This window comes from Lepeophtheirus salmonis, chromosome 2 (genome assembly GCF_016086655.4).
Source record: "Lepeophtheirus salmonis chromosome 2, UVic_Lsal_1.4, whole genome shotgun sequence".
Taxonomy (NCBI): Eukaryota; Metazoa; Arthropoda; class Copepoda; order Siphonostomatoida; family Caligidae; genus Lepeophtheirus; species Lepeophtheirus salmonis.
This window is the reverse complement of record NC_052132.2, coordinates 22,079,180-22,094,506: the sequence shown is the minus strand read 5'-3', so window position 1 is coordinate 22,094,506 and position 15,327 is coordinate 22,079,180. Positions and strand designations below refer to the sequence as shown.

At 29.0% G+C, this 15,327-nt stretch overlaps 1 protein-coding gene and 1 long non-coding RNA gene across 4 annotated transcripts in view; one reads left to right on the top strand and one right to left on the bottom strand.

Annotated features, from left to right (window-relative positions):
* LOC121132634 (uncharacterized) overlaps positions 1-15,327 on the top strand; it is a 225,924-nt gene that overhangs the window by 147,787 nt on the left and 62,810 nt on the right. The window lies entirely within an intron of this gene.
* On the bottom strand, positions 13,440-15,044 carry LOC121132635 (uncharacterized). Its single transcript, XR_005869401.2, has 3 exons — positions 14,656-15,044; positions 14,062-14,589; positions 13,440-13,955 (listed from the first exon to the last, which is right to left on the bottom strand). It is a non-coding gene; the product is annotated as an uncharacterized lncRNA (long non-coding RNA).

Here is a 15,327-nt window from a genome sequence, read left to right as displayed (position 1 = left end):
CGGACTCGACAATTTCCGTAATATCCACATTTTTGACAATTGCCCTTACAGAGCGGAGTGCATCTTTGAATCTGATGTTTTAGAAGCATTTCTGTTTTTATATGTCAGCTTTTATTTCGCTTTTCATTTGATTTAAGAGCGAAAAAATTTAAAAAAACCTTTTTTACATTATAACAATAAATACTTGTTATAATAAAAAAATAAAGTGTCAATTTGCTCACAAGGGGCGTAATTTATCATTAAAAAGCCATTTTTTATAATAAAAAATTGGCAATTATATTACTTAAAAATTTAAATATATATAATTTTAATATATTGAGCTGGCTTCAAAGCGTATTTAACCTTCAAATATACATTGTATGTAGATATATCTATTAAATAATACAGTTTATTTAAAGATAAACTACTCATATTAAACTTGAGGAGCTTACTCAACATCTCCCAATTTTAAAATAATCCTTTTTTATCTAACTATTTATATTTTTCATTCATGATAATTTTCTTTATTTCTAACACAAGTTACCATATGTGCGTTTTAAACATTCAAAAGGTTCCATTTATAATTACAGTATCTTTAATAGGTTTTTTTTTCTTTTAAATCAAGCTGTGATTTTATTATTTGGAGTTTTTTTAGCCATTTAAAAGATTTTGACAATTTTACTGTAAGGAACAGCACATTTGAACTAAAAGCTTATCATAAGATTGTATGTGATAATCTTGTTACTTTGTTAGATCTAATGGCCTATTTGAGATCTCTAGGATCTGGAGTAGTGGGAACAATGAAGAAAACTAGGCTTTGGATATTCCAAGTAAAACTAAGATGAACAAAATGGTCCAATTTTGTCATACAAACAGTATTTATTGACAGTGATTTGTGTATAACTACTTAGCAAGACGTAATTAATCTACATTCAGTCTAACTACTTGAATTCATAGCTTTTTGTATATATGGGTCGTTACAACCGAGAAAAACGCAAAAAATAATGAACACAATCCCTAATTATATTGTGGTGTACAACGCAAGTATAGGTGGTTTTGACTTGGTAGATAATACTGTAGCTAATTATAAAATCAGATTGAGAACAAAGGATTCTTCCTCACCCTCTTATAGTTAATTTGCAAAAGTTGAATTAAAGTGGTTTATTATAGACGTGATCGTGTCATGGGCATGAAGGCCTAAGAACATGTATTACTATATCTCTACATCATAGCACTACAGCTGATTTGCGCCATGATGGATGGGAATATTATGTATTTACGTACTGGAGACGAAGTTTGCATGACATTATTGCAAAGAAGTCGGAAAAAAACTAAGAAAATTATCCTCTTTTCTCTCTAAAAGATGTGATGTAGGCCATCACCGTAAGGGTTTTTCTAGCATATCATACGGAAAAAAACAAAATTTTGACAAATATTCCCAATTTATTTTATGTTTGAAAAGAAAATATAGAAAAACAAATTTGATTTATTTACGGAAATTATTCCAGCCAGTACTTTTAAGTACGCGGCAAGTGGGGCTTGAGGTGAAATTTTATTTTTTATTATTTGTATTTAGATACAAAATAACAACTTACTTATGTATTCATGCTGAAATTCAAATGTGAAGGTTCATTGTTAGTAATGGCTTAAAAATATTTTTTTTTTTTAAATATTACAACTTATTTCAGTTTTTTATTGGTCGATTTCAGACAATTCAATCTATAAAAACCTATGATATTGTCAAAAAATGTATTTGTTTATTTAGGAATGATTACTCCTTCAGCTATTCATTAATTTCAAAATAAGAAAAGCTCACTTTATCTATAAATAATGGATATCTCCGTCCAATAGAATATATGTATAGTTGTAAAAAAATATGTCCTATAACGAGTGCAATACTGTTTGTAGTTGCAATCTGAAAAAATGTGTTTCTTTTCCGAAATTGTTATCATTATTATATAAATTTTTAAGAGGGAACATCTCATTAGGTATGAAGTGTGTTTAATCATGATTGACGGAGAGAAATACTAATTAATTTGTTCGAAAGTTATAAGTGTGAGTCTTTGTTGGACTCAGTGCAAGGGTGAAGGGTTTGTGATATGATAATTATGGTGTTGTATTTATATATATATAATTGTGTTGGAATTGGCTTAATTAAATGAGTGCATTCAAACCATATATTAAGATTTATAGATATAAATACTGGTGCTAATAATTAAATACTGTTGAATGCCCCTCCCAAAAAAATTTACACATATACTGATTTTATAGAGATTGTTCATAATTACCAATTATTAATTTGTACTTATTATTGTATGAGGTATAGTTTTTTATGAATAAACAATCGGGGGGATAGGAATTTTGAGATGAGTATTCCCTGAAGTTTCAGCCCTAAAATAAGTCGTTTTTCAATTACTTCAGTTTGACCCCTTGGCATAGGACCCAATTTCGTCCCAAACGGCGGTCCTGAGAATACTCATCTTGGATCCTGCTCATACCTAAACAATAGAATTGAAACCTATCATTGGAGTCATGTCTTTACTAGATAAGGGGTGATATTTGTGTTTATTTTTTTCATCGCCATCTTATAGTTGCTTGTAGCTAATCTAATAAACTGAATGACAGCTGAATGACTGATTTATCTTGTTAATCTTCAAGGTTTTTTTATATCTAACATGCATGACATACTTTCACAACTGTAAGTATATAGGTACATATCGATAAAATCAATTAGTAGTTAACCAATTCTACCCATCAATATAACTATTATTGTGTACTAAAAGTTTATCGCGCGGAAAATTTATCCCCAACAATATATACATTTGGAGTATATCTTAATAAAAATAATCAATTATGATGTAGTATTTTATTCCACTTTTGAATACAGTGATTTAATCATTAAAAAAATATACTCATTATCCTAGTAAATAAGTTCCTAATTTAAATAAAAACTTATGTTTAACAAAACACTTTATTTAACTCTTAACTACAAATTGTATCAAATTTGCTACATAGCTTTAAAATATTTTGATTTATTTAAATTGAGTGTAGATGTATTACCCATTTAATTATCATTCCTAGTTGTGAGTGTCTCAAATTATCTAGATTATCTCTTTAAAATACATAATTTTACAAGCAAATTAAACAACGCACTCATTTTACCTTCTCTAATAGTTATTTAAAAAAATATGTTTTTTCTTTGGTATGAGCTTTCCTTGCAATGAACTTGTCCCATGATGAACTAAACAGGAGTAAAAATAGGTAGGTTAAGTTTTTGGGGTTCAAAGAGCACGGCAAATTTTCCTGTAACCAATTATTATTTAAGAATTGTTTATATTTTACTAAGAGCTAACTTAAACATAACCAATCAATTTTCAGAATAATAATAAGGAGAAAATAAGCAAAGACATCCAAGCTGACAACAGTATAGGGTATACATTGATTTGCTATTGCGTTAACATCCTCTAATAAATAGTGAACCATTTTGAGTTTAAATATTTTTGCATTAATTGGAGTAATAGTTTCCCTTACAATAATTAAATTTAATTTCCTCTTTTCTATTACAACATTATTACTTATTTTATTATTAATTAATCAATATTTTTTTACATGATGCATTGCAAATATGTAATGCTATATAATTTGCATTTTTGAATAAAAGTTATTTATTATATTAGAGCTATAAAAGTAAAAGCAATTAAATAAAAATAATTTATGTAAAATGTTAAAAATAAATGTAATTACATCAAAATAATTTATAAAATACTTGTATAAAAAGTTTTGTAATCATATTTTGAAGAAAATGACTTTTTTTTTTGACATATTTATGTAACATACTTTTGTAAAAATAATTTAATTATACATTTTTTTGTAACAGCCTTAAATTACACGACTTCTTATAATTATATTTCCATAGTTTAGTTTATTTATTCACGGCTTAATATAGAGCTAATTTTGCGAATCGGGGACGTAAATAAGACTCTTGTCTACCAATTAAGGAAGTTATTAGGGAAAAAGAGAAACAAAGATGCAATCATTAAGCATAAGGAAGGTGTCAGATGTCCAAAATGGGATAATTTAGACGAAATTATCACCAAAATCGTCCATTATGATCTTATTAGACCCATTAGACAAGAACTCGCGTTTCATTTACAACTATCCCCTTATGGCCCAATTGGGATTCAAACTGTTCGACTCAAATTGTTTGTCAGGGGCCAGATACCTCGTCTCTCTTAATTCATAGGAGTTCAACGTCTCGAGAGATCCCGATGACTTTTGTATTGGAAGAAAAAATATGGATCGATCATCACAATCTTCTCTGACAAGAAGCTTTTTATTCTCTACCCTTGCCATAACCGTAGAAACGATCGTTTCTTCCCTCAATAGAAGGATGACGTCATTCAAGTCATGAAGACAAAATTCAAGGCGATTGGAAAACAATAATTTGAATACTTTTAGAGTAAATTTGACCAAAATAGATCTAAATGATAAGACCGCTTATTGATCTGTGTCCATTTTCATCGATCATTAGCAATGAAATCAGGCCATGCACAAGAAAAACTTAATGTTTTATGAATAAATACTTAAGTATAAACCGTCAAATCACAAATGGTTAATTATTGGTTCAATGCCCTCTGTCAAATCAAGACATTTAATACTTCTATGAAATTAATCAGCAAAGACCTAAATATACACAAAGTTAAAAAGTACAAATTAAATGCAACAACGTCAAATTATACGGGAGGAAAAAAATACAAAATAAAAGAAAGATTCAATTTTAGATAACAACTTATTATATATACGAATTTACATTTTTGTTCAATCTAAATTCTAATTTATTTTTTTGTAAAACGATTTTTTTTATCATTCGAATAAGTATGTACTTAAAAATCAATTTAACTTTTTTGATTGCATTCTTCAAAACCATATCATTTCTAAGACCTTTTATATTTTCTTTTAGAGTTCAGCAATGATAAAAATAAAATTTATTTATGTATATTTTTCATATTCATAAGATCATACTTATTACGATTTTATTATGAGTCGATTTAAGCTTAAATTAGTGAGTACTCAACAACTTAAACAAATTATATGGATTTTATATCTGCATTAAGAAAATAAGTTCTTATTCTTTTATTTATTTCCTTTTTCTTTTTTAATTATCAAATTTCATTTAATACTACGAAATATTTTGAATATTTTACTTAATCAATAATATTTTCCATAGAATATAATTTACTGTAATAGAAAATAGTCCATCTCTGTAGTATATTCTAATTTTATTACAAAGGAAATATATGTACATGAAATTATAATATTAAGAAAAATAATTGTTTATGAACTGAGATTTTTTTGTAGCCCAAATTTTATATAATTACTTAAAATATGTATTATATAAATTAATTTTAAACAGATTTTTAATATGCTTCTGAGACTTTTATTAGAATATATGCTAACTTTTTGTTGATGCAAAAATGTATTTTCCTGGAATTATTCGCAAATTTTACAATTTTTAATCAAAGTTTGGTGAATTTGATAAATTGATTAACTTTTAAGTCATTCTTTTTCTCCGTATATTTCGTTTTTTTTATTTAAGGTACACAACTTGCTACAAATATAATATGAGCTGTCATTCTATATATTACACTCAATCCCATCAAAACTAATAAGTACATTTTTAGTACCAAAAGTTCGTTAAAAGTAATAAATAATTCATTGAAGTTTTAATTGAAAATGAAATTATAATGTCTCAATTATAATCTCAAATTATATCTTGGTCATTTTGAAATCTAATATAGTTAAGATTTAATGCGTTAATTTTGAGTCTAATCAAAGTTAATAAAAAAGGATATTCACTAACGGAGGGGGGGGGGGAGGTTAGTGATATGTTAATTTTATCCAATATAAAAAAAAACCAAAGCCATGTTCTATAAGCGTTTTCTTACTGTTTTTGTTCTTTAACCAAAATTGGGCAAATACACATTCTTTTTTTAGAGATCGACCGACTATGGATCGGCGGTAAAAAATTTATTTAATGTCATTTTTAAATAGCGAATATCTTTAATAATATTGGTCAATATTGACCCATAGATATTAGTCCACTTGCTTAAAAAAAACTTGTCCAAAATGCAATTGATTGCCTCTGTTATTCGTGGTTATATAAAGCAACTACTATTAGTTAACTACGGTCATGACCTATTGATAGATAGTGATGTTATTATATTCGTATGCTCAAAGTCCAGCATATTATTTTCGCTGGCAGAGAGAGCAATATATTGATCATAATTTTATAAAAATAATTTCCAAATATTAATTATGTCCTGAGTCAACTTTCATCAATTAAACTTTCCTTTCAGTGACTTTTTCATTTGTGAAAAGTGTTTGTGAATCGAGTAAAAATACTGGATCGTTATTATGCTGAAATTTCTTTGCACGGTTATCTTAGAATCGATATTGTCATTTTAAAAATAATTGTAATTAGAGTAGGTTTGCCCAGTGTACATAAACATTTGGTAATTAAAAATTAATCTGCTTAATATAAAACAAAAACCATAAAATTTAAAAATGATTCTCGCTGCATGTTGCTGTTGGCATGTACCATTACACCCTTTTTTTATAAGGAGATGGAATAAGTTTGCAAGGCGTCAAACAGGAGAGTTAAATAAAAATAAATTCGGAATTCTTCTTCTTTTTTTTTTTTTTTAATGGAGATTAAAAGGTTTAGAAATGAAAATATATTAAAGTTGGACTAACATTCGCTCATCTTTCATAAAATTGTCTAAAATTATTTATTTTATTTTTTCTTTTTCTTTTTTTCTGAACCTTATAATGTCCTTATAAAAAAGTGATATATAACAACAGTAGCAATGATAATTCCTAACATTTTAAGTCCATTATTTTTTGTATTATATGAAATAATCGCTTGTTATTCATAAAAATCGTTTATAGAAAAATGCTATTTTGAAACAATATGACTTTTAAGGCAAAAAAATGTTATTTAGAAACATCTTTTCACCTAAGTGAAAAATTCAAGAAAATTGTTCAATTGGTTTGGCTGTGAATTCAGGACTCATATGATATAGAGATTAAAAAAACCCGGTTAGAGTTGTTATTTTTTGTACAATATGATTTGATTAATAGTATATTTAGACTTCATTGAAGAAATTGGAAACTATTATCTTAACTCCAGCACTTTTGTAGTTACCAAATTATAAATTAAATTTGAATGAGTGTTTTTATTATTTGCCATAACTCATAAACCGTTTCATTAATTTCATAGTCATTTTTATATTTTCCTCTTATAAAGGAGCGGGTGATTTACAGCCTTTGTAATTATTTCAATAATTTTTATCAACTTTGTTATTCAAGGCTATTTTGTAACAAGCATCATTTTCTTGTGATAGAAAGTAAGCTATGAGCTTGAATTTTCCACATTTCGTTATGTTTCAGTCGCAATTGTGGTCACAAATCCTCTGAGTTTTTTGCCATGATATTAGCCCCTCGCATCTGGCAAATCGTGCCCGATGTTAAAAAGTCCTTATAGTACCATTTTGAAGTAGTCAGTATTCCGGTACAAATACAAAATTGGTATAATGAACAACATTACTTACTACATACTAGTGTTGTGTCAGTCCTAATGAATTCGGTTCAGTCCAGTCTTTGGGACATAATAGAGTATCATTCCTTTGGACTGTCCGTACTACTGAAACTGATTAAACAAAGAAGAAATTAAGTTGAGTGACGTCACGAAGGACTGAACTTAATATGATTTAGTACTGATATGCAGGACTAAACTGGACTGGACCAAGACTGAACTGAACAGGACTGCAGTATTCCTTCCTAAATAAGGATCAACACAATACTACATACTACCCCTTCACGGCTAGCCGAATACCTGGCATCTTTGAGTACTTTTACAAGATGTCAGGGTTTCTAACCATAAAAAGAACAACTTTTATTCGTTGGATCTTGAAGTGTCTTATTCTGAAACAATGAAAAGGTGGACATTCGATACCGGAGCAATTTATTTCCAAAATCCATAAATAGATTTGGTATATCTTATTCTCTGCGTATTATATGTATAAAAGACTGGTTTGATTTTCAGTTTTTTTCGAGTTTCGTTTGCGGGTTTAGAGAAAAAGTTGCCTTAGTGTATGAAAATTACTTATGTAAACTTTCAGGGTCCTACGAATTCGTTTTTTTGGTCCACAACTCTATCAAATTACTAAAAAGAAAAAAACTATTTTCTTAGTTAATATAGATACAAAAAAGACGTTTTCAGTTATTTTATATAAAATAATTTTGATAGACATTTTTTATCTATCCAAAATATGTATTTTTTTGTCCTATCGAAAAAAAAAAAAGAAAAGTTAGAAAAGATTAATGATCTGCGTATAACGCGCATCTTTTCTTTTCTTTTTTATATTTATAGAAAGAAAATATCAAAATTTTCTTATGTTTTTTCTCTTTTTGCCCCATAAGATAACTTTAAAAAAGACTTTTTAAATATTTTTTTATAGGAAAAAATAATGTCTATCATAATTAATTGACGCAAAATAATGATTAATGTCGTATTTTAATCCTTATTGGTGAAATAAAAACTTATGTCTCATATCAAAATGTGCTAACTAAAGATGACATCGTAGAAAAATGGAATTTTTTATTCGTGATGGAACGATTAAATCTACCGCACCGAAAAAATACAGCTGCTGCATTATTTTTAATAGGAATAGAAAAATCAATGCCAGTACAACATATATGTCTGTGGTGCTGCTACAAAGTTGCGTCAGATTTAATTGTTCCTCCCGGTTAGTTATTTTTTTACCACATGACACCTTGTTCGAACTAGCTGTAATTTAACATATAATCTTCAATTTATAACATCCTTATATAGTTAATATTATTACACATTAAAATAAGTGTATTAGCAAACAACAGCTTTTATTCAAATTCATTTGCAAAAAGAAGGACTATGTTTTGCTATATATTATACATGCATACAAGTATTACGTAAATGGAATTTTTTTAATATGATTATGTAAATGAGTATATTACATTTTCTTGTCAATGATGCAATCTACAGTAACAATGTAGAACTTTGTACAAAGAATAGCAAAGTTTTTAGCAGAAAGAGAATATATACTTCTTTCCATTTTTTTTTATGACGGTGAATGGTAATTTTGCCTAAAACCATTTCTCCTTAGGACATTTTATCTTAGAACCATTTTTCATCCAGGATATTTGGCTATAAAATATATATAAATGAGATATATACGTTGTTATAGGGTATTTTTTGTTCAAATTGATGTTCGGTTTGAATTTTCTAAAACAATATATGTAATATTTATTACCATAATTGCATTAAATGATTGTTTTCTGTTTGAATAATGATGTATTATGTTTGTTCACCAATCTATGTGTCTTTTTTAGTATGAATAATCCATCATATCTATTGATAATTATTAACGGAGAAGTGTTTAGCAATTTTTCTATACAAATCGTTGCCACTTTTATTCATTTTAGTTTTCTTTTTATACTAATTGCATTACTAACTTCTTTCGAATTCATTACGTAGTGAGATTTCGTTGGTGTATCCAATTAAATTTTGGGGAATATTTTTTTATATGTTCCTTTAATTGAATGTTGGATTGATTTGAACTGATTAAGTATAAGTAAACAATATAGTATTACATTTACTCCATCTAACCTACAAACCTTGTGTGAAGTCCATATTTATAAAGTATATCTATTTCTCTAGGAATAACAGTGGCGCAAATTTACGCACATTGAGTTCAAGATAATAATTTCTCCCAAGCGCGTTGTCCATGAGCTATCTCGATTCCACAGGGAATGATTCTATCATTTTTCCAACAGAAAACAACCATTTAATGCGTTTTATAGTAATATAAATGACATATTTTGATTAAAAAATTCCTAAGGAACATTAATTATAATCTAAAATTACCTAAAATCTCATTTATTTATATATTAAGGCGTAATATCCTTGAGCAAAATGGCTTCAGGGCAAAATTACCTAGCGCCTCACATGACCTTTGCAATCATATTTGAAATAATGATTGCTTATTTTACAGTTTCCTTTTTTCGTATAAGAATGTCTTGTCTTGTCAAATTTTAAGAATTGAGTATTAACGACGGTGTTCATGTTCAGCTTATAATTTACAGCGTTAAAAAAAATAATGTTATCATTACATTTATTATTGTGTCTCATATCAATATAAAATGATAATTAGGAGTTTGTTTATATTTATAAATTTTAAAATATTCAATATTACAAGTATAAAAAAATAAATTTAGGAGGGCAAAAAAAAAATCAAACGATTGAGTAATTTAAAATATACTGATACTGCATTTTTAATCTAAAGAAACTACATGTACCTAAAACCAATAATTGAAAAGAATATTAAATTAGATGTAAAAAAATATATTAGTAATACATTATTTGGACCACTTATCATTTTAATAATGGAGTTATTTCATGAAGTGAAATAAAAAAGATTAAATTAATAACCTTTATATAAAGCGGTCAGTGAACTGGGCAAAGAATAAAAGGGATGTATCTACATAATAAACTGTTAAACGATTATAATAATTACTTCATTTAAATTTTGTATCATTTTTTAGGTATTCGATCTATTTTACAACCATAAATATCATATCAGCTACAGAGCTTAAAATACTTTTTTAAATATAAAACATCAAGAAAAAAAATCCTTATTTGAAATAAGCTTAAAAACATGAGTTTGGGGAGTCAACAAGATATAACTTGTTATTCTTATAGGTAGATCGGGCTTTAGGCTAATTCGAGCTACAAGGTACTGGGTTTCGGGCCAGCCTCCTGGTTTTTGGACCAAAATATGAGAGTCTATACAATAAAGCTAATCAAATATATATTCATACCGTTGTTACTGTTAAAAAAGTATTTTAGAGTTTTATCAATTTTTTCTTCTTTCGTATTTTCTTACAAGGCATGAACATTTTGTGAGCTTTTTGATGTTATATTTATTGGAGCATATTTTACGTTTCACTGTTTCATTAATCCCGACAGTTCCAACAAAGACTTTAACCTACTATCTGTCCAACAAAAATTATTTTTTTAAACGCAATTTTCTCTCCAACGTGAAAACTGGATGGATATTCATATATTTCCTACAATAAAATCACATCCTTCCTCAATTACAGTCTCTATATGAGACCAAAAGTTTGAGAAGGCCTTCGTCACTTTGTCCCTTGGAATTCCTTCTTGATTTGACTGATAAGTTCGTCATTGGTGCTGTAGGAGATTTTGTTGGTTTGTCTTTCAATCGCACCCCACACAAACAAATCCATCGGATTCAGATTTAAAGGCCCATAGTTCGGCGAGATCAAGTTGTCTAAATTGTCTTAGGAGACTTTTAGACCTTTTTTTAGCTGTTTCAGGTAGACAAGTCATTTAGAGGCCTCGCATTCTCGCCTAACCTTACGAGCGAACTTCTCACTGAGTCTCAGAGTTCGAACAATTATTTCGTTGTTGCTTCCGGTGCAAATTCCATGGAGGGCTCCGTGCCTTATTCCAAATATTTAGAACAAGGAACTCATCAATTGATTCCATTTTTCTTTTTTTTTAACTGGTGCAGCTTTGAACAAGCTACCTAACACAAAAATTCAGCTGCCTAAGAGCCCGCATTTGCCCCAGAGAGTGCACCAAAGTGGTGGCAAAGATAGCTTGTGTACCTATTAAATATTCCATATAATTAGTTTTTGTAGAAGATGAGGAGAATACTGAATTAAGACCCTTCTTAGAATTACCTTCCTGTAATATAATTTGGATGGAGGAAATTAATTACTCCTATAAAGAGGAGAACTTTCCACATTTAAAGTATCATTAGTTCAAGGAAAATATTATGGTTATTTTGAGATATAAATATAATTATTTAATATTCATATTTTCACTAAATTGAGTTGGAGTTTAATTTAAAAAAAATTATATTAACGCTCTTATTAATTATTAATCTCTATTTGCAAAATTCCAACGTATCAGGGAGCTAGAAGCACTATAGTTTATAGTGATCTCTGTCAGCAGATATTTTGTATCTTAAAGTTACCATATTATTATGACTCTTTTAGAAAAGGGATTTCTATACTCATCTCAATTTAGTCAATATTCACATTCCTAGTGAAAAAAAAGTACGCGTACTTATATTTTTCTCTTTTTTTTTCAATCTGTGAACTGTGTTTGTTTTGTCTTTACAAAAATCACATCCCTACATATACATATCAAAATATACAACGCTCAATATAAACGCACTTCAAACACTCACAAACTTCAGCCTATTTTTTTAATTCCCATAGGGTACCAAAATATTTTTTTTTTTAAATAGTAACAACGATTTTTGACCAATAGGGACAAGGTTAGTATGAAGTTGAATTCTCCTTGGCAACAAGTTATCGAACAGAAAGGTGCATACTACACTTTTTATATAAACATTGAGATAAAGCAAAAATACCAAATTACTTTTTGCGCAAATTAATATGTTAACCCAAAATAATAATAATTTTCCTTGAAGAGCAGCTTTGCTTTCATTAATCATTATTATATTTGTTACACCTAGATATAAGAAATTAAAACAAACCTTACGCCTTGTTTAGTAAGGAAATAGGCAGAAATAACTCCGATACCGAGCTTCAATTCTAACTATGAATCAAGCATGTCTTACACTTATCACTCCCCAACAAATCCTCAGTGTTACTATAGGTATTTCATCAGCACACACTCATGTATTTTATATATAATTAGGGATGTAAAAAAGGTAAATATCACAGCGAGCGTAATTTTAAAAAAAGTATTATTTGATAATATGCAAATATTTATGTCTATTTGAATTCTTCCTTCATATTTTGAAAATTCAATTGTCACCAGCAGACAATAATTATACGGATCTATTTTAGCAAATATCTAGTATCCCCATATTTTATACCATTTTTCAAACGTGGTTTTACAATTTAAGGAGACTTTGACCTTTTTCACATCTTTATTTATAATGATATATTATCTCCCTTATGATTAAAGAATAATGAAAATAGTTACGACATAAAAAATAATGCTCATATTACCAACTGCTAACCAAACCTTGAAATTTATAACTCTATAAAGGTTGACATTGTTTAAATAGAAATATACTGTGGTTATAAACTATTCATCTGTAAATTAAGATGTGAAATTATTTCCAAATTAAGTTAATTAATTAATTATTTTTGCATTTGCACATCCTTTTGAAAAAAAAAAAAATCAAAGTGCATGGCACTTGTTTATAGATTCTTTGTGCATTTTTTTTTTTTTTTTTTTTTTTTTGAATAAAATCCATTACCAACTACCACAAACATTATTTATGATCCTTTTAAAAAAGGCTCCTATCAAACAGGTAGGAAAAATATTCATTTTGAATAAAGATTTGTATAAGAGATTAATGAGTTGAACAATATATTGACTTTTTTAATAGCATCATAAATATCCTGAATAAATAGAAAGTAATATAAATAAGAACTATCAATTGATTGTATTGAAAGTTAAATGTATGGTGAAGACATTAGTTAAAGACTTATAAAACAGCTTGTATAATTTGAAGACACCTTTACTCTAAACAGAGACGAACGCAGAGCTACAAAGAATAATTGAGAATAAAAATAGAAAAAGATTTAATCAGAGCCAAGGCGTAGCTAATAAAGTATAATATAAATGGTAAAGGGAATGATAAAAACCAGGAAGTATTTTCGGAATGAAAAAAATTGCACTCGCTGATATTATCGGATGGATCAGTAACCAATGACGCTAGACTGGTCTCTAAAACGGCTTCTGACTTCTATGAAAACCTGTACCGATATGGGGACTGGACGAGTCAGGCTATGTTATATATTTTGGCATAGATGGTGTCTCGAGAACTCTTCAAGGTGGTGGAGCTTTATTCGTAGGGATGCCAGACCTGAAAAAGTAGAGGATAAGATTGAATTTTCTGGAATAGATGAACCTATAAATCGAAATGAAATTATAGAATATATCAAGACATATAATAAAAACCAAAAAATCACCTGGGATGTCGGGTCTCCCTTTTGACACTGTCTCCCACCGATTCATTCTCCGGGAATTGCTCGAAGTATCTTTTCCACACAAGTCTGTAAGAATGATTGCCACTATTCTTAGGAGTGTTAGGGGGGTGGGGGGCATATGTTTTCTTAGCACAAGGAAGTGTCGACAAGGGGATAGTCTAACCCCATCACTGTTTTGAATTGTCGTTAGATGTCTTCACCGGGAATAATGGGAAATAAAAAAATTAAGGATTTTCAATATGTTGATAAAGTTTATAAATCACTATGGTATCCAGATGACCTCACAACTATCATGGAGAGCTCTAACGAGACCTTAACAAACTCGATTAAAAGAGGTATTTCTCACACTGGAGAGGTTTCATAAAAACTCTGGAGTCGAAGTTAATCTTAAAAAAACAGTGGTCCTCACATCCGAGGAGTCAGCTCTTAAGGCAAAATTTCCACCTCTCAAGTTCTCTATTTCGTCTTTACTCCTGGATGTCAACATTGAAACATCCCAACCTGAGGGAGCTATAAAAATAAATGAGTAATTAATTTTGTCAAAATTAGAAAACTTAAAAAACTTATATTCATCACTTCGCCTGAATCTTCTAGATAAAATTAAAGTCTGGAACTCCATAATGTACAGGATTTGAGAGGACTTCATATGGAATAAAAAGAGACCGTATATATTGCAAAGCCAGTTAGAGACTGGAGATTAGGTTGCCTAAATCCCAAAGCAAGCTGGAAATCATTGAATCTCTCTTGGTTCAATAGGTTGATTCTTGGTAAAATACTTCTTGGCACTTATAATTTAAAAATATTTCTTCGAGCAGGTGAGCTACGATCTAAAATAACGACTCCACATAGGTCCACGGGAGCTTATGCAAGGTTACCAAATCAGTTGACAATTTCTGGCAGAGAATGAGAACCTACTCTTGGAACTCGATTCTCCCAATAGTTCTCCCGTTACTTGGTCCACACGAACCCCTAAATGACAACAATAGATTATTAAATCAAGACGAACTACTCAAGTCTGACGGACTTACCTCTTCTGGACAACTTAGATAACCACGAAAACCAACGCACACCTCATACAATTTCCTGGTAAGAGGTCACGTCTTGAAGCTTTGGAAGAGCTTCAAAGATAAGCAAAGCTGTAGGTAACCAAACATACCAAAACATACCACGTCTCTTGGCTATAGGAAATATTCCTTATAGATCGGTTAGAATGGTAATAGCAGGCAGTTTAAGGCATAACAACCCCAG